The following is a 24,111-nucleotide window of genomic DNA, read 5'->3' on the forward strand; positions in this document are numbered from 1 at the left end:
AGTTTTCTAGAGTGGTGTTCTAAAGATGGTGAATTGATATTTTATAGACTTATCAAGTGCGTTAGCTACTCACAAGCATTTTCAAAGATAATTGAATTAAGTATTATTAGGTATTATATTATATTATTACCTAAATATCTAAGTAATATTGGATATTATTGACATGAGATCTCTTTGGTTTTATCCACATACAATGGAAGAATCCTCAATTTCCGAGCCTGGTTCTGTCGCTTCATCTCTCTTGACTTCATTTCTTTATCTATAAAACAAAATGGTATAAGGAATATGTTCTGAGTTCTGATCTATTGCTATAATTTGGTTTTAGAGTAACACTCTTAAAAGGAGAAGGAAATGATGCCACATTGCCCCTAAACCATGAAGATCAGTTGCAGACCCAGTCTTGGATAGATCTTTGATTTCGTCGGAACACAGTGTAGCCTCAATGCGTAAGCAACAATCATCCTAAGCTGGTGATTTATTTAGGAGCCCTCACAAATTCCACAGGAGATCCTGAAGTAGACCTTATAATTTCAACGGGGAGTGGGAGTTTAACAATGAGGAGTCACACCTTTTGAGACTGCACATTGAAAGAACAGCTCCTGAGACATCACACCATCCCCTTGTTCTGAAAATGACATACAACTGCAGTTAAAAATAACTAGCTCTCATAGCTGATTATGTAACAGCTTCCCGGAGAACAAACAGCCAATTTACATAAAGATTTCTCTTCTCTTCTCCTGTGTTTTACAGAACTGCACTGGCAATTATGGTGCAGGCAGGGAAAGGGGAAATGAAATGCAAAAATTGAAAGATTGTCCTCGGTGTACTTTCAAGTCTACCTTTGACTCTCTCTTACACCCACCGTCTTACAAATCACAGACACCTGAAACTCAGATTTTAAAATTGGGTTAATTCTCCAACCAGATTTCACTTCTCCCTCCCAGTGTAGTTTGCAAATGGCTTTCCATTGTTTCCCACCATTGATAAGAGATGAGCTAAATCAGTTAGTTACATTTTTACTGTTAATTCAGTCAGTCAGATCCCAAGAGAAGTACCCAAGTAAGTATTGACACTCAGCAGGAAACTGATGACTGCTCAGTATCATAGTTAATTGCCTGGGGGGCTAAGCTGACTATTGAGAAGCAAATGCATAAATATTTCTGTCTAATAATACAGAGAATAAAGGTGATTTTTTTTGGGTTAAAAATATACTTGTAAAGCATATATGTGAGTTAAGAAAATTGTTTGGGGAATGGATCTGGAAGGTGTGTGATTCTCAGCCTTTCTGTGGCGAATGGGTCTATAAGAAGAGATGAATGCTCCACCTAGGCGGAACTTAGGAACTGTAAGTGGGTTAGAGGTAAGGCTGAGAAGGAAATGGGTCATTTTACGGAAGTCAGAAACCAAGCCAGAATCCAATAGGAAGGACTTTAAGCTGAGATTAGCATAATTAAACTCAATGCTTTTTCAAAGAAATGGTTACCTTGATCACTTCATGGATAATAGACTGGAGGACACAAAGATTAAGAAAGTACAGTATGTTTGACCTAAAAGATGAGGGAGCTTCAGTGGCAGTCATGGGAGGGAGACTGTACAGGTAAAGATGCTTGAGTTTTGGAAATCAAGCACTCAGGTTGAATGAGATGTCTGTGGGAAGAAGATGAAACATGGGTACATGCCTTGTTTCTGACAGGACGGAAAGAGTGTCATGTTTTGGCATGTATAGATAGATTTGTTACTTATTGACAAAGGGAAAGGGAATTGTATGGATCTGAGCTTTTGGAAAGACCTGTCACTTATGGACAAGTTACATCTTCTATAGCTGTGATGCCTCCGTGGACAGATGTCTAGTAAGTCATTAGAGTTATATTTTCCTCCTACTCCTCTTTTCTGAGCTGCAAATGTGTGTTCCTGTGACATCTCTGTAGAAGCGACAGAAAAGGTGAGACTGGGCACAGGCTCGCTTTCAGAAACAGTACCGAGTGCCCAAGTACTGACCTACCACGTGTAAGAGAAAAGTCAAGGAGAGGCACTCAAGGCTGTGAGGGAACCTGGGAGGAGAAATCAGAGGAAAAATGAGTGGCAGAAGAATGAGTATAAGAAAGGTCTGGAAACTGCATTACATGGTACTGGAAATCAATTAAGAGGACATAGTTCCCTAGTCAATAGAAACCTGATCCTAATTATTCATCATGTACACCTATGGATACAGTATTAACATATATACACCCCACACAATACATACACATAATTTATCCAATGCAACTATCCATACCACACACATACATGTGCACATATCACTAACACAATACAACTTTACACATTTATAAATATACATAATATATACAACATAAGCACACCCTATATAAAACTGCCTAACACACATACGTATATATCATTCACACATATGTCCATTTTAACATAATGTATACAGTATATTATGTACCATTCTCACAAATTTACATATTTACATAATGTATACAGCACACACACACACACACATATGCACACACATTTAAAGGATGTTGGGAATGTCAAACGCCACTGACGTAGTCAATAAGTGTTATTTTCACTTGGATATATGTCTTAACACTTTTCGGGTGATATTGTATGCAGATGACAATTCACTATTAAAGATATGTATGAGATTTAAAATAAAACATTTTATGTATTCATTTTACATCTGGCCAAAGTGCCATCCCAGTTCCCCTCCCAGTACCACCCTCCCCCCTTCTGCCCCATCTCCTTCTCCTGTTCCTCAGAATAGGGGAGCCCCACTTCTCATGTACCCCAGCTTGTGAAGTCACATCAGAACTGAGCACATTCTCTTCCCCTCTGGCCTGGCAAAGGCAGTCCCACCTAGAGGAAGTGATCAAAAAGCTGGCAACCGAGTCCATATCAGGGACAGCCCCTGTCCCCCTTACTAATGGACCCACATAAAGCCCATCCACCACATCCAGTCCATGCAGGGTCCTTGGTTGGTGTTTCAATCTCAGAAAGGCCCTCTGGGCCCTGGTTAGTTGGCTCTGCTGGTCTTCTTATGGAGCTCCTGTCACCTCCAGGTCCTTTTCTCCTTCCCCCCACTTTTCCACAAGGCCCACTACATACCGCCCAATGTTTGGCTGTCAGTCTCAACATCTGTTTCAAACTGCTGCTGGGTGGAGCCTCTCAGAGGAGAGCTATGCTATGCTCCTGTGTGCAGGTATAGCCGAGTATTGTTAATGGTGTCAGGGGTTGTATCTCTTGCTTGGGGTGGGTCTTGGGTTGAGCCAGGCACTGGTTGGACATTTCCTCAATCTCTGCCCTATGTGCTCTATCTTTATTCTTGCACATCTTTTAGGCAGGGTAAATTTGGAGTTGAAGTTTTTGTGGGTGGGAACTTTTTTGAGAGTGGAAACTTGTGCAACCATCTTGGAAATCAATCTGACACTTTCTCAGAAAGCCGGGAATAGTTCTGCCTCAAGACGAGGCTATATCACATCTAGGTATATATGCAAGAGATGCTCCACCGTACAACAAGAACACTAGCTCAACTATGTTCATTACAGCCCCACTCATAATATCCAGAATCTGGAAACAACCTAGATGTCCCTCAACCAAGAAAACTGGATAAAGAATCTGGCTTATATTTACACAGTGGAATGCTACTCAGCTATTAAAACAAAGAAATCTTGAAAGACAAATGGATGGAACTAGAAAAGATTATCCTGAGTAAGGTAATTCAGATCCAGAAAGAGACACATGGTATGCACTCACTTATAAGTGGATTTTAGCCGTATAGTACAGGATAAACATATTAAAATGCACAGACCCAAAAAAAGATAGCATATTTTGAATGAAGTTTCCATGATGGGAATTCCTAGAAAGAAGAAGCTGTAGAGAAAAAGAAAATTTATAAAAGTCTCTTCTTTTTTGATCTAAGATTAACTTCTAAATTACAGAAATAAATAAACCATTAATTTCCAACATAAATGATCCCTGTTTGTACTATTAAATTTTGATTACCAGCCCTGATTCAAGCATTATTGTAAGAGACTAAGCCACTTCAAATTTGTTTTCACTAAAAGCTAACAGTTTTTAAAGATTCAAAGCCTGCCCACATGGAAGCTCTCTATAATTTTGATATTAAAGTGCATTTTCAAAAAAAATGGTACCACTTAGACTTCAACAGTGAAGTGATACAAAATAAAAGATCTAATTGATTTCTTCCAAATACATAAGACAATTTTCAGTATCTCAATGATGCTATTGCACAGTGTTATAGACTGGATAATTTATGATAAATAAAGTTTTCATAGGTCTGGATGCTGTGAAGTCCAAGACCAAATCCCAGCATTTAGCAGTGACCTTTTTATGATATCCTCACATAGCAGGAGAATGAAGACAGACATGAGAAGGATATAGGTATGAGCCAAGTATTGTAAAACGTCTTTCTATAAAAGCCTCAATCTCATTCACAAGGAAGAACCCCTGGACCCTGACCACCTCTTAAAGCTCCTACCTTATAGTGTCTTCTTGTTATCAACAGCTGGATTTTAGAAGGAACACACCCAGCTCCTAGCAGGTATTTTATAGAGTGTAGACATGTTCCTTGAGCAGAACTTTCTTTAATTCTAAACTCTTTAAAAGCCAAGACCTTGTATCACTGCTCATGCCTCCTAAATATGCTGTGTGGTTTTCGCAGCAAGGCTCTGAGGTTTGTATCATTCTAATTCCAAGTTGTATAGTGCAGGAGCCAGAGTCATAAAGATGAGGGATCAGCTAACCAGAGGCCACAGAGCTATTGAATAACTGAACTAAGAGTCAAACTTAAGTACTCAGGCTCCCTAATTTCAACTGGTTGCCAACGCAAGAGACTATTCTCTTGTAGTCAAAAGGAAAAATTATTATTAGAAAAAAGTGTCATTATCCCAATTATAGAATTAATGGATGATAATCAGTCAGTGACGTTGAAAGAATCTTACCCCTCAAAATCATTACAAAGTCTGTTTTCAGAAAAAGTTCCCTCAAATTGAAAAATGGCCTTGTTCGTACTTAGAAATCATCGTATTTCTGTCTTAAATTGAGCTATGTTCTACTTGGGAAATTCTAAAGATTAGCTTTTGTTTCTTTCCAGCCACAAAGTGCTATTTGGGGAGATAAATATTTACCTTTAATGCAATCTGATTAAAGAGCAAATTGGAGAATCAACGCGACAATTAGTCATATAGACACAACTGCTTAATTCAAAGAGCAGAGTAAATACATTGGAATGGAATAGAGGAAAGTGATTTGATTAGCCTCATCAGTACAACACAGGCTCATTCACCTTTGCTCTGCAACGTCTGTGCCTTAATTTCCTTAAGAGTCTACTTCCGTAAGGGAAAAAAAAAAAAAAAGACTGATAAGTTCTCATTTTCACGGTGAAAGCAAACTTTGAGGTAAAGGTATGATTTATATATGTAGAGTTACTTTTTCAGTAAGACCAGTTGTTTTTCACTGTGAACCTATTCTGCTAAGGCATGTATAAGACATCATACTATTTTTTCCTATATGAAATGTTGTGCTTGAGTGGTTTTAAGACATATTTATTCAGCATTAAGTAGTCTCAAGTATTCTTTCAAATAATCACCATACAATAGCGGGCAAGAGGAAGACTATCTCCACATCCACGGAGCTTAAAATTAAAATGATCCCATAAACACGTAAATGCTTATCTAAATAACTTCCAGTGAGTGTGGACATAAAGCACGATGATTCAAAGTGGATTAAGTTAGGGAGCACACTCTGTATACAGCTTCTACTATGAACCAGGCATTTCTTTTCATGTGTGACAGAGGTGGCATACTGGGTAGGGAGTGTTCTAGAACTTTTGGTCTTCTGTTTGGTTATTCATAACTCAGTCTTTTGAACTATTTGAAATACAAACGCTATTCTGTTAATATTTGAGAGCAGCAACAACAACCGCAGAAGTGTGTCTTCCAGGCAAACAGTCTTGTGTGGTAAGAGTGCTAATTTTTTTTTTCCAGAGAAGCACTGACATTTCTTAATTACTCTCCTCATGAGCAGTCATGTATAGCGATTACTGAAGGCTCAGCAGAGCGCTGATCTTCCCAAGCCTTGGAGAACAATAATGCTGATGGTTCAGGGCTTTGGTGTCCAACACACTTTTCCTCTCTCTTCATTACCCCAGCTAATTACTCTGGCCAGTGGCTATTGTGTAGCTCCTCTTCCTTCCCATCACCCCTGCAGCCTTCTCTACTGTCAGGGAAATTTACAGTAACAGCATGATATCGTCTCCCAACCATGCATCTCTGAGAAATATTTAAAGGCACCACGTCCTTTTCTCTTACTTAGCTTCTGAGTCACCGTGTGAAGTGACTGATACTTGAGCCCTAGACTAATGGACACATGGTGGTACCACTTGTTCTGAAAATAAAGAATATGTTTTTCTCAGAAATCTGACTTTTAGAATGAACATTTTTAAATGTCAAGTTGCTATGCCAAAGGACATATTTTGAGTATTTGTCTATTAATGTCAATGTATCTACACAACTATTTTTTTTTTTAGTTTAGTCAAAAAAGGTAGGGATCATGAAGATGCTGTTGTAGTATTAAAATTAATATTTTCATTTATTTTTGTTATCGGTCAAATATAATACATATGGATGGTATAAAATTTCACCTATTTTAAATAGAAAGGTGAAGATTCAACAAATATCCTAGTGTCCTTGTGCTCCTGTGAATTTATTCAGGGTTTCATGTCATTGAGGCTAGCCTCAGATATACTGCCTAGCTCAGGATCCCCCTGCCTCCAGTTCCCAGCACTTGGGTTCCAAGTATACAACAGAATTCGGGTACTCAGGATTAAACCAAGAGGCCAGCATTCTACCAACTGTTCTATATCCTCAACCCCTCATCAAATATACTACACAGAAAAGAGAAATTGATTACTCTACTAATGTGTTGTTTGATGCAACTGTTAGGCTGAAAAAGAAAATCTGAATCAAGACTACTTATCAGCCAAAAGAATGAAGAACACTTACTTTATTCTTAGATTTCTTTTCCTAAATGTCATGGACCAATTACCACGCAGGGGTTATTTTATCTATTTAATCGCAACAAATGTCACTGTGGTTCGGGTGCTATTTTCATTCACTTTCTTTTTTAATAGGGCAAAAGCTTATAGTTGAGAGATTATGCAACTTCTACAGAGTCATATGTAGTAGCCGTAAATAACAGAGATTGGATTAGACCGCAAATTGAGCCTGAGATCCAGACACATATGTTGCTTGTTAGCTATCATAAGAAAAGCAGTATGAAGAAGTCTGTCTCATTTCCCTACGTTGACCTGAACAGTGCCATGTGCTAGACAAATGGAAGCTGACACTGCCACTCTTGTTGGGGTTTTTCTCTGAGTCATCATGGCTGTAGAACAGAAGGTATTGGCCAGTTCTTTAAAATTGTTAAATATAGTAAGATCAACTTAGAATCAGGTCACTCGAAGGAATGATGATAGGAAATCCTTCTGTACCATCCAGAGCCAAGAAAGCGGTAAACATTAATATTTAATGTTGTTTTTCATTTATTAATAGTATTCATTAGCTATCGTTTCTGCACCTGGGAATGAAAGGCATCAAGTAGCACTAATTAAGACAGAAAAAGGCAAAGTTGTCTTGTTTGTTGCAACTGTGGGTGTCAGCACATATAAAGTTCCAAGCAGGATAATGTGTGCTAATGGCTGTAAACTTTTAATTATCATATGGTGTGACTAATTATAATATCTTGCTATGGATATAACCATAAGGATTCTAGACTTTATATAAACAACACGTTCACATATAGATTCAGAAATGTGCCAACACAAGCATGAACTGAATTAACTGAATTTTAATTCTTTATTTATAAAGGAGGTGGAAGCAAGAACACATTCTTGCATATAAGTAAAATTATAAATGCTCAGCTGCCTAAACAGATCTGCAAATTCAGTTGTATTGTGGATGTATACTTATGTTGTACCAAGTATTTACAGGATTTCATTGTGTTTAGAGAAGGGTACATCCCATGATATTCATCACAAAGCTGAGTGACCATATAGAATGTATGGTCTTCGTTGGAGGACATAACAGAAGCAGGTATGTAACAGTAGCTGCTGGTTGCAGGACAGACCTGTAATCCTAGCACTTAGAGGAAGAAAAGGGAGATTTAGGAGGTCATGGGAATTGTTGGCTACATAGAATGTTCAAGGCCAGCCAGGGGGCCATGGGACACTGTAGAGAAAAAAAAAGAGTAAGCAGGCAAGAAAGAATGAAAAATAATAAAGGTGTATGATAGTATAAAAATGATCAAACATCAAGTTAACAGCAAAGACAAACTATCAGAAAATAAAACAGACACGATTTTTGGTAATAAGTATAGTCTTGGAGGTTTTACAACGCAAGTCAAAGTTGAACTGGGCCAGAAGGAAATGGTAAGAAATCCTGAGACGTGTGTTCTGAGTAGAGTGAGTTACGTGGACAAGGACACTCTCCTGCTAGTCCACACGTTGTGAAAATACATGAGTCAGCAAGAGCAACAATAGGAGGGCAAGGCTGGAAATCAGAAACCAGATCAATGGGTTGGACTTCGTTGTGCAGTTCTGTGCTGCTGCAGCAGTTGCACGAAGAAGCAGTTCTGTTAGGCTTCAAAAAGTCAATTAAAAGTTGGAAGCCACGCTACACAAAAGGAGAGAGCAGGGCAGCACCAGGAACACAGCAAGCAAGCAGCAATGCCCAAAGCTCACTTTGTCTCTTCTCTTTCAAAATCTTTACTCTGGCGCCTACCGTCCTCCAGCCTGTGTTCAAAGCACAGGAGCCACCTGCCTCTGCACTTAACATTTGCACTTCAGACTGCTTTCTTTCTCAGTCGAGAGTTCAAACTATTTGAGAATTAAGGTACCCAACTCAGAAGTGGAAACTTGGCCAGGTCCTGAGGATATCTGTGGGAAGAAGGGGACCATTCCTAGTGATTGGATGGAATTGACTAAGAATTCTAGAGTCTTTTGTATTTACATCTTTGCAGTCTTTCTATCAATGAATGAGAGACAGGTACTAAATTTCTTCATCTTTATGTGCTAAATCACTTTCGCTCCTGTAGTGCTATGGGCTTTTTTTTTTTTTTTTTTTTTTGCCTTGAACTTTTGAAGCCATGTTAACAGTAATGATTAGATTTGTTTTGCTGACTCTAAAAACTGACCTCTTTATTATGAAATTAAACTATTTCTCCACTATAATATTTTAGCTCTGAAACTTAATCTGCTCTTTATGACTTTAGTCATTTCACTTCTATTTTGATTTCTGTTGGCTGTTTACTGGGGTCATTGCTGTGGCAGGTTTGAGACCTAACATCTGGTCCTCTGTTCCTTGTGGTTTGGGGCCCTTTTCTGTTATTTGAAGATTAACTGAGTGATTCCATGACTTCATTTATCTCCAATATTGGCTCATTAGCAGTAATCTTGTATTTTTATTCCACACTGGCTCTCTCATTTTCCTTTTGTACCTCTTAATAATTTTAAAATTGTAGTTAAAATATTATTACATCATTTCCTTTTCACCCTCCAAAACCCTCCCATGTCACCTACCTCAAACCCCTCCCTTGCTTTTTCATCTCCCTTTCAAATTCATGGCCTCTTTTCTTTGATTGTTACTAATACATATATTTATGCAGAAATATAGAAATACAACATACTGACTTTATTTCGTGTAGCATGTATGTATCTGCTTTTAGGGCTGATCACCTAGTTATCCCAGTTGGATAACCAGCAGGGAACTCATCCCTAAGGGAAGATTACTTCACCCTCTCTCAACAGCCTAAGTGGTCTGCAGTTCATTGCCTTGGGTAAAGCCCCTTGAGATGTCTCTTTCTATGGCAGAAGGACTGTTAATATTTTCATTCCTTGCATCTTTTTTAGACAGCCATACCCTGCCATATCATGAGTTTAGCTTCCCTGTTGCTTCTACGAGCCACAGTGTCACAGCCCCTTTCCTGTTCCTGTGGCTCGAAAAATCTTTCTGCCCTCTTTTCCACGATGTTCTCTGAGCCTTCAGTACTGGATAGTTTTTTAAATATGTATATATACATTGCTTAGGCACCCCATCATCAGTGTTTCCAGACATTTTTAACCAGTTGTGGTTTTCTTCGAAGTTCTTTTTCTGCTTCAAAGAAGAGCTTCATTGATGAGGGATGGGTGTATCTGTGGATGTAAGGATAAATATTTGGAATGTGATTAGAAATTATGCTCTTCTAGTCCAGTGGCAGTGGCAGTAAAGTGCTCCTCTACGTCATCTAAGTCATGTGACTTCACTCGCCATGAGTGTTTGGCTAGGTTTCCAGTACCAGGTATGACTTTTCTCATCTTGAGTGGCCTTAAGGCTAATTAAAGAGCTACTGGTTAGCACCAAGATGTGAGTACCACTATTATACCTGTAGAGACACCTTGAAATGGTGGTCATTGGCATATAGGCATCACAACTGGGTATGATTATTGATTGCTCCCCTCCTGCCCCTTTCACAGGTTGCATAGTACCATGGAGGCTAATCCTCCGGGAAGAGTTTTACAGGTCAGATCCAGCTCTAAACTTCTGAGTCTTTTGTCTGAAATATGTGTTATCTTCAGCGACAGGGGCCTACTTTCTTTCACTAGGGAAAAAAGGCCAAGAGCATTGCTAGTAGCCTCTGTTGTTTGGTGATGTCTAATGGACTTCCATGTCCAACAACACAAAGAGGTTTGACATGCCTATGATATGATAATGTGGCTACATAGCCTCATTTAAGCTCCTCTCCTACACACACACACACACACACACACACACACACATACATATTCATCTGTATATATGTATACATATATATATACATGTATATATATATATATATATATGTGCACATCTGTTTATGTATATATATGCACATGTATTTTTATGAGTTTCATTTCAGGTAAATATAAAAGACTATTTTCTTAAAACCTTTCCAACCATCCTTAGTATTATTTATTCCTCCTCTTTTCTACTTCCCATATTTTTTTCCATTTCCCTCTTCATATTACCTATAATTTGGTGCCTTCTTATATATTCTCTTCCTTTTGCTTCTTGTCATATGGAATATGAAAATGTTCCTTAATATCTTCGTACACTAATAGGATTATTTTATCATTTCTGGTTCAGTTTTGATTACTTTTTCTCATTATTAGTTACATGTTTCTACTTCTTTGTATACTTTTGATCTTTTGTCATATGATTAAAAGGAATTGTTAATAGTTGAGGACTAGAGTAACTTTATCCCCACAAACATCCATAGGCATTGTTCTCAGATGATATGTTACTAGAAAATAAATTTCAGCTTGCTTTCAAGCTTCATCAGGTCAGACCTAAACTGCACTTAATCTGAGTTAATTTTCCCAGTATTAAATCCTTTCTTTAGTTTTTAACTGATGTGTCCTAGTTTTGGTATTTTCTACTTTGGCTGTTGAGAAAAGAAATTCTTCTGGCCATAAATGAAAGGCCAGTGTTGTTGCCGAAGGATGTGGATACTTCCCGACCTGCAATCAGATGATATCTACATAGTCACTTACAGATCTGCTTGATAATGACTCCTCATGGAGAGACACCACAGCTCAGTTCTCTGGGTTCTTTGTTTGAAGCTCTTTTAACCCATAGCCTCATGCTCCTAGTGATAATGACACTTCCCCATAGCTCTACCACTTGACATAGGATAGTAGAAAACTTGGGTTTTCCCTTTATACAGGGAAGCCTTGAAACTAACTGTGAAGACAGAACTGGAGCAGATTTAGTGTCCATCCCCTAATGGCTACCTCTCTTCATCATATGTGGATCATCAATATTTTGAGCACCATTGCTTGATGGGTTTTCACTTTATGATTTATTTAGATTTTTAAATTTGCTCACTTTACATCCTAATTATAACCTTTTCACCTCCTGGTCCCCCCACCACACCAACTTCCTCTCTTCTCCCATCCCAAGTTCTCAGAAAGGGGAGCCCTTCTACCATCTGACCTCAGTCTATCAAATCTCATCAGGAATATCTGTGGCCTGGCAAGGCTGCCCCATCATGAAGAAGTGCTCCATGACTGCGGACCAGAGTCCATTTCAGTAGTAGTCCCTACTCCCCATATTATGGGTCCCACAAGGAGATGTGCTGCCTAATTACTTCTTCTGAGTAGAGGGTCTAGGTCCTCACCATGCGTGATCCTTGGTTGGTGCATCAGTCTCTGCAGCAGCCCCCTCCTCTGCCTGGATTTGTTGACTCTACCAGTCTCCTTGTGGGGCTCCTGTCTCTTCCAGGACCTTCTATCTCCCAAATCTTCCATGAGACACCCTTCATTCCAGCCCAAAGTTTGGCTATGAGTCACAGCATCTTCTTCAATCCCCTGCTGTGTGGTGTCTTTCAGAGGAACTCTATGCTAGGCTCCCTTCCTGTTTGTTCTCTTCAACTACTTCTGGTGTCTATTCTATTTTCCCTCTGAATGAGAATTAAGCGTCCTCTATAGGGTCCTCCTTGTTATTTAGCTTCTTTAGGTCTCTGTATGATAGTGTGGTTATACTGTATGATGTGGGTAATATCCGCTTATAAGTAAATCTATGCCACGCGTAGCTTTCTGGGTCTTGATTGTTTCACTCAGGTTAATCTTTTCTAATTCCATTCATTTGCCTGAAAATGTCAAGATTTCCTTGTTTTTTTTAATAGCTGAATAGTATTCCATTGTGTAAATGTGCCACAGTTTCTTTATCCATTCTTCAACTGAGGTATATCCATGTTGTTTCCAGATTCTGGCAATTATGCATAAAGCTACTATGAACAAAGCTGAGCAAATGTCCTTGTTGTATGGTGGAGCATCTTTTGGATATATGCCCAGGTGTGGTATAGCTGGGTCTTTCCGCCCCCCCCCCTTTTTTTTAAATTAATTTATTCTTGTTACATCTCAATGGTTATCCCATCCCTTGTATCCTCCCATCCTTCCCTCCCTCCCATTTTCCCCTTACTCCCCTCCCCTATGACTGTGCCTGAGGGGAACTTCCTCCCCCTTTATATGCTCATAGGGTATCAAGTCTCTTCTTGGTAGCCTGCTATCCTTCCTCTGAGTGCCACCAGGTCTATAGCTGGGTCTTGAGGTAGCTCTATTCTCAATTTTGTTTTTGTTTTTGTTTTTGTTTTGAAATCTGCCAGATTGATTTCCAAAGTTGATTGTACACGTTTTGACTCCCACCAACAATGGAGGAGTGTTCCCCTTTCTCCGCATCCTTGACAGCGTGTGCAGTCACTTGAGTTTTTTTTTTTTTTTCTTAGCCATTCTGATAGGTATAAGATGGAATCTCAGAGTCATTTTGATTTTTATTTCCCTGATAACTAGGGGCATTGAGCATTTCTTTAAGTGTTTCTCAGTCATTCAATATTACTCTGTTGAGAATTCTCTGCTTAGTTCTATATCCCATTTTTAATTGCATTATTTGATTGGTGATGTTCAATTTCTTTAATTCTTGATATATTTTGGATATTAGGCCTCTGTCAGATGTAGAGTTGGTGAAAATCTTTTTCCAGTCTGTAGGCTGTTTATTTCTGGTGACAGTGCCCATTGCCTTACAGAAGCTTTTCAGTTTCATGAATACTCATTTATTAGTTGTTGATCTTAGAGCCTGAGCTGTTGGTGTTCTGTTCAGGACGTTGACTCCTGTGCCAATGAGCTCAATGCTCTTCCCCACTTTCTCTTCTAGCAAAGCTAGTGTGTCTGGTTTTATGTTGATATATTTAATCCACTTGGGCTTTACTTTTGTGCAGGGTGATAAATAAGGGTCTATTTGCATTTTTTTTACATATAGCCATCCAGTTAGACCAGCACCATTTGTTGAAGATGCTATTTTTTCCACTGTATGGATTTAGCTTCTTTTGTCAAAAACCATAAATGTGTGGGTTTATTTCTGCTTCTTCGATTTGATTCCATTGATCCACCTGTCTCTTTCTATGCCAGTATCATGCAGTTTTTATTACTGTTGTTCTATAGTGGCTTGATGTGTTTTTATCTGGTTCTTAGCTATTATGTTACCATTTAAGTGTTATGACTGGATTTGTTGTTTGCTCTGTTGGCTAAACAATTATAAGGCAGGAAACATCTCAAGCACGACATGTAGTAGAAGGAAAAACTCAAACAACAAATAAAATCATCTAGGGAAGAAGAGCTTTTACTGGGGATGAGGAAAATGTGGTGAGAAGGAAGCCAGCCATCTTGGCTGTCCATCATCTTTATTATCTAGTCATGGCCTCTCTGCCAATCAGCCCGTCTACTGGGTGATCTGTCTAATTTTGAATCTCTATTCCCTCTGAGAGTTATATGTTGGTCCTATATCTTGATCAGAAAGCTAAATGTAAAATCAGTTTTTCTTAAAAAGTGATTTCCAGATTTTGATTCCTAAAAATTAAGTTCTGAATCTGGTCCGAAAAACAAACAAAATGATCTTTGCCCAACAACGTTCCCAAAAATATATTGTAAAGAGCATTATATTGGAAAATTATGAGAGACACAGGTCCCTAGATGAACAGCTTTCATTCTTTCTCTCTCTTTTTCTGTTTCTTCATTTATTCACTATTTTGTGTATATGGATGTTCTTGCCTGTATGTACATATGTTCCATGTGTGTACCTGATTCCTGCACAGGCCAGAGGAAGGTGTCAGATTTCTGGTTAACTGGAGCCACGGATGGTTGTGAGTTGCCATATGGATGCTGAGAACAAAACCTATGTCCTCTGTAGGAGAAGCAAGTGCTCTCACGCCATCCCTCTAGCCTTGGACAGCTTCTTTTCTCATGGTGTGGGTAACCATGGTCACATAGTGACCTGTGCTTCTAGAGATTAGATACCAGTTAGTACAGGTGGAAGTGAGTGAAGTATATTCCCAACCCTGGTCTCTGAGTGACTTGAACAAGTCCTTTCCCAAAAAGAAGAATTATTTTTCACTTAGAATTATTCAAGGCATTCATACAGTATTAAATCTGTCCTATATTCAGAATACTATAAAATAGTCAGAAACAAACACAGGCAGGAGAGCATGTATAGCTGTGAAAGTTTCAGTTGGAGGTTGAAATGAGAAGAACTGTACTGGTGTCTTGGAACTCAAACTTGTATGTTTCTACCAATGTGTTTTTTTTCTTCTGTCTTCTTGTTTCATCTCTTTATATTAGTTATTCTTTCCTTATTACTTTAATGTTACGTTAGAAATTCCTACTGGGTTTTGTTCTAAGTTCAAAATAGCTTTCAGTCTCTTTTCACTAATGTTCCCATGACCTATTAATAGTATACTGACAATGAAAATAATTCTATTTGAAATGAAAGCAACACATATTTTTATGTGTATAATTGGTGACCCAGACAGTACCTGTGAGTCCTACCTAAGTGCACTAAGCAGTAATATCATAATGTCATGCTGACAGATAAGTAGAAATAGAAGTTTATAAACTAAATATAAACCAATATAATGAATATAATAGACATGCTGTGCCTGATTCAAGTAAAAACCAATTTTCATTACATTACATTACACTAACTCTTTCAGGACATATATATTCTCTCAAAAGACTAAAAATATATGAATAACTAGAAAAAATGGAACATGTATCTCCCTCTAATCTGATGAATAACAAACAGCTTTGAAACCTAATGAAACAAAATGTACTAATTAGATGCAGGGAATAGAAAAACTGTACTGTGGCTCTCTCCTTTCCCATACTATACTCTTTAGTAAAGCGTGGTATTTTCCCAAAGGAGCAGGAAGAGAAGCCATGCAGACCATTGGCACTTCCAAGTTGTTGCACAGTAACGGGCTTGAAAAAAAACTGAAGAAGAAACAGGTTTGAGGATGCTGGTGTGTGGATGAGTTACTTGTTCACCTCTTTCCTGGCAAAAAGCAGTCACACCATGCTTCACTGTGCCTTGTTCTACATTTTCAAGGAGATCAAGGAGCTTTCTTACTGAACATCATTTTGATATTAAATTTAACCTGTGACTTAAAGAAAGGACAAAACAGCTTATGGAAAGGATGTAGGCAGCTGACCTTGAACTTTTTTCCTCCTCATCATCTGATGACATTATATAATGGAACAACTAGAGCAGTTTGCCCCCTAACATAGGACATTCTGAAATGGAAGCACAGCAGTGGTCTGAGACCCTCCCTCCAAAGCATAAGTGCACAGAAAGAAGCAACCAAGCTTACCCAAAAGATGAGATGTCCTTGTATCACATTGCCTAGTATTTCCTGAGATGGTAGTTATTCATAAATGAATAATTTTATCTTCATTCTGATTAATTTATTATCAGGCAAAGATATTTACTTTATATTTTCTAGATTGGATCCAGAAGTTTATATTGCAGATGTATAATTTAGAGAATTGGAATGTGTGTACCACCCTCAAAAAATGTACAGACTATAGGGGAAATATAAATTTACCAAAAGTCTATGTAAAAAATGAGATGTTCACAGTGCTCAGTTACAATGGAAATTTCACAGCACAGACACCACAAGCAAGATGAATTTTCTTGGTAGAGTTATCCAGAAATAGGAAAAAAAACCATGAAGCTTTAAGTACAGCTGTGCTACACAAGGGGTCAAGGGTAAGTTCATTCTTCATCAAGGGTCCACAAAATGAGAATATATCATCAATCTTAAGAATGATCAATGGAATCAATCGAAGACCCAGAAATAAATCAACACACCTATGGACACTTGATTTTTTACAAAGGAGCCAAATCCATACAATGGAAAAATACAGCATCTTCAACAAATGGTGCTGGTCTAACTGGATAGCCACATGTAGAAAAAATGCAAATAGAGCCATATTTATCATGCTGCACAAAACTAAAGCCCAAGTGGATTAAAGACATCAACAAAACACCTGACACACTAACTCTTCCAGAAGAGAAAGTGAGGAAGAGTCTGGAACTCATTGGCACAGGAGACAACTTCCTGAACAGAACACCAACAGCTCAGCCTCTAAGATCAACAACTAATAAATGAGTCTTCATGAAACTGAAAAGCTTCTCTAAGGCAAAGGGCATTATCTCCAGAACAAACCAACAGTCTACAGACTGGGAGAAGATTTTCACCAACCCTACATTGGACAAAGGGCTAATATTCAAAATATATAAAGAACTCAAGAAATTAAACACTACCAAACAAATATCTCAATTTAAAAATGGGGTAGAGAACTAAGCAGAGAATTCTCAACAGAGGAATATTGAATGGCTGAGAAATGCTCAGTGTCCTTAGTCATCAGAGAAATACAAATCAAAACAACTCTGTGATTCCATCTTACATCCATCAGAAGGGCTAAGATAAAAAGCTCAAGTGACTGCACATGCTGTCCAGAATGTGGAGAATGGAAAATACTCCTTCATTGCTGGTGGGATGCAAACTTGTACAACCACTTTGGAAATCAATCTGATTCGTTCTCAGAAAATTGAGAATAGTGCTACCTCAAGAACCACTCCTGGGCATATACCAAAAATATGTTCCACCATACAAGAAGGACATTTGCTCAACTATGTTCATAGCAGCCTTATTCGTAATAGCCACAATCTGGAAACAACTTAGATGTCCCTAAACTAAAGAATAGACAAAGAAACTCTGGTACATTTATACAATGGAATACTATTCAGCTACCAAAAACAAAGAAATCTTGAAAATTACAGGCAAATGAATGAAACTAGAGACAATGACTATGAGTGAAGTGACCTAGACCCAGAAACACATGCATGGTATATACTCACCTATAAGTGGATAGTAGCCTAACACATATGTCCCCTGAGAGACTCCACCGAGCAGGGGATTGGACAGATACTGAGACTCAAAGACAGTAGGTACAGGAAGATAAGAGTAAGGGAATTACAATCAAGATGTAATGTAAATAAATTATAAGAATAAGAAAAAAGAGTTAGGGTTAGGTCAAAGGGTATATCCCAGTCCAGGGGCTGCATCCTTGCACTGTTAAGTGATTGCACCATTCTCTATGTGGAGTCATAGAGAACCACATGTTCATTTTGTAGATTTCACTTAACAATAAAACCAAGACACATTAAAGAAGAAGAAGAAGACGACGAAGACCAAGAAGAAGAAGAAGAAGAAGAAGAAGAAGAAGAAGAAGAAGAAGAAGAAGAAGAAGAAGAATGCTAGCAATATTAAACCTTAGAGCATCTGAATAACTGAAGCACTCAGGCTGACGTGCAGTGCTTTAACATTTTTTTGTTTTTTGCTTTTTGGTTTTTTTTAATGATACTATTTTTTATTGAAAAGTAAAATCATTCATATTACATCTCAATTGCTATCCTACCCTGTGCATCCTCCCATTCCTCCCTCCCTCCCGCTTTCACCCCATTCCCCTTCCCTATGACTGTGACTGAAGGGGACCTCCTCCCCTTGAATATGATGCTAGGGTATCAAGTTACTTCTTGGTAGTCTGCTATCCTTCCTCTGAGTGCCAACGGGCCTCCCCATCAAGGGGACATGGCCAAATATGGGGCACCAGAGTTTGTGTTAAATCTGTGCTTTATTTAATCCTACAGTGATTCTCTTCCTCTTTAGTGTTTAAAGGATTAAGTCAGAGGAAACATATGGAATAAAAGGACAAGGTGAGAAAATACGTACAGGGCTTGTGTGTCTAAAGGACAAGTAAAGATGATAGATTACACTGGCAAATCCAAATATGTAATTTATGTAGCACAAAGAGAGCTAAGATTGCCAACTTGGGGGCCTATATTGTCGGATAATACATATTTGAGGATTTTTTTCTTGATAACAGTTTTGTTTGAGAAATTGAGTGATTTTATCTTATGTACTTCTGAGAAGTGTTAATGCAGTAATATTCTCTATAGGAGATTGACAGTAGAGGTAACAAAATGGAAGAGATTGGTTCATAGTCACACAAAAGAATTACAAGTCCTTGAATTCCATGCTGAAAGCAGAAGTGGGGAGAATTTAACAGATCCATCTGAATCGTACTTGCTTAAGGAGTCAGATCAAGGGTGTTATGGAATGCTGTGAGTGAAGATGGGGGGATGAAGATGAAGGATAAATTTAGAATTTATGTTTAGAAATTAAGTTGAAGAACGTGACATGAGTCTGTTTCAGGACGTCAGGAGAGACAAGAGTCCAGCCGGGTATGTAATCATGTCTAACAAGTACACTTTTAGGTTGTCACAGCACATTCAAGGAGGAGTAGCCAACACACATCTGCAGAAACAGGTCTATCTTCAATAGAGGAGCATTAAAGTACCTCATTACTCTGCTGGATGCCACTTCCTAGTAGTTCACAGAGTCATCTAGTGGTCGTTGGCGATTTGCCAATTTGTTTGTTTGTTTTCAACAAGAAGCATTTGGTCTATGCTGGAGTATATGTGCTTCTGAAAGAAGTAGCGTCGTCTCCACAGCACCTTGTTCAACTCTTCCCCGTAGCTTTCATAGACTGTTTCTACTGGTCGCATTCCACTCATGGCTGGCATCTCTTCTTCTGCCTGAATGTGCACTACAGAAACTAACTGTCAGAGTATAAGGCTTCCTTGGGTGCCAGGAATTCATGAGCCAAGAGGTATTCTGGCTCATACCGTACAAGCGACAGCTCCCTAACTGATTTATGAGTTCTAACTTACCAACTGTGAATTGCTCTCTCCTACTGCCTGATTTGTCTTTTGAATTGAACCTCTGACAACTATTATGCAGAAAGGCTTTCCACTGTTACTGTGTCATTATTTTATTTTTAATAAACAATAGGTCAGTTGTTCCGTGGAGGCAATACAATAAATGTTATACAATAAAAAGTTACTTTTGAACTTTACTGCTTAAAATCCTGAGCAAATTCATGGTTTCCAAGGTAATTATTCTCTGATTTGAGTTAGCTATTATTAATAGCTACTGACTATTATTATCTTCCCCTTGCTTTTTTTAAAATTATAAATGAGGCACAGATGTGAAAAAATAAAACTACACAATGTACATGCACCATTTAATACATTTTTATGGAGGGAACAACCATGTTGCTATCACTAGGTAAAGATCTCATGAAAGCCCCATTTTAAGGACCTATCTTGGTTGTGTTCTCTCCCAGTCTCATAAGTAGCCATTAATATGACTTTTATGCCAATCAATTTGCTTTTCTTTAGAGTTTTGTGAAAGAATATTTAGGTACTGTACTTTAGTTTCGTCTTTTATTTCTAGTCTGCTAATCAGAATCAGCATTCTCTAAAGAAGCAAAATGAGCAGAATATAAATGTACATCTTTCTGTATGTATGTATGTATGTATGAGTGTATATATGTGTGTATGTGTGTATGTATGTATGTATGTGAATGTATATACATATACACAGAGGTATATAGCACAGAGATAGACAGAAAAAGAAATGGGAAGAAGAGAAAGTGAAGTTTTGTCTTTTTTATTCCTTGTATACGTATTCTAATTCCCTTTCCAGCTGTTGTGTGCTATCCTCCAGAGGAACAAAATGAACACTGTGTGTGTGTGTGTGTGTGTGTGTGTGTGTGTGTGTGTGTGTGTGCATATATGTTAGTATATGTGTATAAGTGCATATAGGCAAACACATTCACAAAAATTTGTAGCATAGACCAACAAGAGGAAAAAGAAATGGGGAAGGGAAGAAGAGTGAACTTTTGTTGTTTCCTCCTATTTTGAAGGAGCGGAGCATCTTTGCTCTGGTTGGCCAGGTACTTGCAGTGTGGCTCATGCTGGCTTCAAAACCGTGGCAGTCTTCAAGCACCAGCTTTCCAAGTGCTGAGATTACAGGCATGTTTGACAACACACCCAGCAAATGAGGGTTTGTTTTTGTTTTCCTTTTAAAATATTAGTTCATGCAATTGTGAAAGCATACTGAGTCTAAATTCCATGGGTTAGGCCAGTGGGTAGATCCCAAACCTGGTGGAAGAATGCCTCTTAGTTTGAGAGAGGCCCACTGACTGGAAAAGCCCCTTGAGCCATTGTGGAGGGTAATCTGCCTTCTGGAACTCTACTCATGTTGATGTAAACCACATCCAGGAAAAACCCTTGACCAAAACACTCAATATTTGACCGATTATCTGAGCATAAAATCTTAGCTAAATGAAGGCATAGAATTGGTAACTGCAGGTATATACGTTTCTTTCTCCCTGCCACCTTTACCTTGGAATTTCTTAAAGACTTATGGTTTTTGTTTAGTAGGAAATTTCCCAGAGATACTGTTCATCAAGGGGCTTTATACATCACACTGCTGCTGGGTCTAGAGGATGAACACATTCAAGTTCTTTTTATTTATTTGGTTTTATAACACAGATTCATGTTGACTTGGCATTCTGAGTACAGGGATGCTATAGCCAGGTCATATGCTCCTTCTACTTTTAGTCTTTGAGGGACCTCTATATTTATTTGCATAGTGTCAGAGCTACTTCCTGTCGACCAACAGTATAAAAAAGTCCTTCTCCCATGACTGAATGCAGTTGTTATTACTTTTTACCTTTGTTCTTTTTTGCAACAGATTTCTGTTTATTCTAAAAACATCTATTTTAAAATTGTATTTCTTACTTGTCTTCTCAGTGATAGCCACTGTGACTATGATGTAAGAAAAATATAATGTGGTTTTAATTTTTATTTTTCTGAGGTTGAAGGACATTGAACATATTTCTTTGTTTATTGGCTATTTGCACTTCCTTTGAGAAATGCCTTTTCATTTCACTGGTCCACTAATTTATTCTATTATTTTGTTTCTTGGTATTTTATTTTTAGTTACTTATATGTTCCGGATATTCTCTTTTCAAGATAAAACCAATAAAGGTTTTTCTCTCATTCTTTGGACTATCTCTTGACTATATTTCTTTGCCATTTGGAAGCTCTATAAGGTTAGGCATTCCATGTGTCAGTTCAGGGCCTTATTTTCCGAGTGACCAGAATCTTTTGAGAAAGTCCTTTCTGTGCCTAGCTCCTGAAATATTGTTCTTCTAGTGGTTTCATGGTTTTTAGGTCTTTCATTACCATCTTTTGTTCGTTTGGAGTTGGCTTTTTTACAAAGTGAGAGATAGTGATTTAGTCTCTCCTTTTACACATGGATCCAGTTTTCTCCGTTCTGTGTGTTGAAGGGACTGTCTTTCCCCCATTGCATATTCTGGGAATCTTTGTCAATAGTGAGAAGACTTTGTTGGAGGGAATTATGTACGAATCCTCCATTCTTTCTCATCAATGTATGTATCTGTTTTTAGTGCCAGTGGCATGTTTTGTGTCGATACAACCTGGAGTAAGGTATGGTGATATAATCACCATTGTTTGTGTTCAGGAATACTTGAACTATTTGGAGACTTTGGTGATTTTATATGAAATTTAATAAATTTCCACTTTTTTAAGAAGCATATAGTTGATATTCTGATGGAGACTGTATTGAGTCTATACACTGTATTTTGTAATACAAGTATTTTCATACCATAAGGCCTACCAATCCGTAGTCTTTCTCTTTTCATCAGCTCTTTTTGGAGTGCTGGGTCAGATACATTCTTTCCAGGTTCTGGATGTGGTATTTGCTTGTCCCTTACTCTACGTTCTTCTCATCAACTGTTATTTTCATTTATTGTTTGTTATTTTGAAACTTAATTTGAATAAATTTCATTTAAGCCTATAATTTTATTTTATTATCTTCATTACTTTCAGATGATTGCTTTTTAATGGAACTTAAACTGCCAACAGAGTAATTTAATATTTGTTATTATTAGTCCAATATTGGAGGATAGTTATAATATTTCCTCCTTTTGTGCCCCATAAAAATGCAAATCAGTTATAAGATTCAAGCAATAGGTATTAATAAAGAGGCAATATATAAATTAGTGTAAAATTTGTTGTAAAATTTGTGTAAAATTTTCAGTTCATTTCTATATTTGGGTCATCATGGTTTTTTATTAAGATTAAAATGATCCATTAATAAGATATTTTCTATATATGTGTATCATTGTTAGATATTTTTATTTACTGAGATTTTTTTGAAATTGCAATATAATTACATTATTTCTCACTTCTCTATTCTCCCTCCAAACCTTTTCATATACTATCCTTCCTTGCTCTATTTCAAACTTTTGGCCTACTGTCTGCTAATTATTATTACATGCATTTGTGCATTTGCATATTATACATTATACATATGTGTATTATGCATGTTAGTGTTATGTACATGAAATTTGTAAAGAGAGTTCCACAAACAACAATTCACCTTCTATGGTCTACAAGGCTGATGGTAAACACATTTGCATATAACTTGAGGTGCAATTTACTTTTTTACATAATTTTTTTCTTCAAATTAAAATTAGTGTTTGTCTAATCAAGCCCATTGGCCTACAGAAATGTCCTCAGGAAATAAATTCCTTCAAGTTTTCATCCACTCTCAAAATCTCATTACAGTAGCCTGACCTAATGTATCCCTTTTCTCTTCTTTATTTCTCCACTGCTTTCTTTTCCTTAAATTTCTCTTCTGGAGTCCTTGTTGTGTTGGCCTATTATCTTTTCTAATACTTTTCTCATTCATTTACACATTTTTCATCATATATTTAATATCTTTTTTTTTCTTTTTTTCTTTTTTTCTTTTTGGTTTTCTTCTCTTCCTACCCATTGCAGATGTCCCCAGAATGTTCTCTAAACCAAAGCTTCATCTATCCTCTACACACCGTGGACTCAGAAGTTTGTATCTTTACTATTCACCTGTCTGTAAATTTTTACATATATATATACATATATATAATTTTGCATATATATATATTTGAATATATATGTACTTGTGTGGTACTTCAAAATCAAGGTAAAAATAAAAACTGAATATATTGCTTTTTCTAGTCAAAGAGCATTGAGTTCTAGTATATTTTTTATAAATAAAGCTATTCTATGCATCAGTATGGCACATGTTCTGAATCACCACACTCTATAAACCTCACCCTCTAAATTCTAAATTTAAAGCATAAGATTTGGAATCAAATACATCTTATAAGGGATTTGGCTACATCACATAGTGTTGATGTGTTTAGAATAAAGTTGATTAAAACTTTGAAAGCTCAGTTCTCTCATCTGTTTAACATGAAAGGTAATA

At 37.5% G+C, this 24,111-nt stretch overlaps 1 protein-coding gene across 6 annotated transcripts in view; it reads left to right on the forward strand.

The window, feature by feature from the left end:
• The window catches only part of ERBB4 (erb-b2 receptor tyrosine kinase 4), a 1,013,384-nt gene that overhangs the window by 889,723 nt on the left and 99,550 nt on the right, over positions 1 to 24,111 (forward strand). The gene's annotated exons all lie outside the window — the stretch shown is intronic.

This window comes from Acomys minous, assembly GCF_964271855.1.
Source record: "Acomys minous genome assembly, chromosome: 4".
Classification (NCBI taxonomy): Eukaryota; Metazoa; Chordata; class Mammalia; order Rodentia; family Muridae; genus Acomys; species Acomys minous.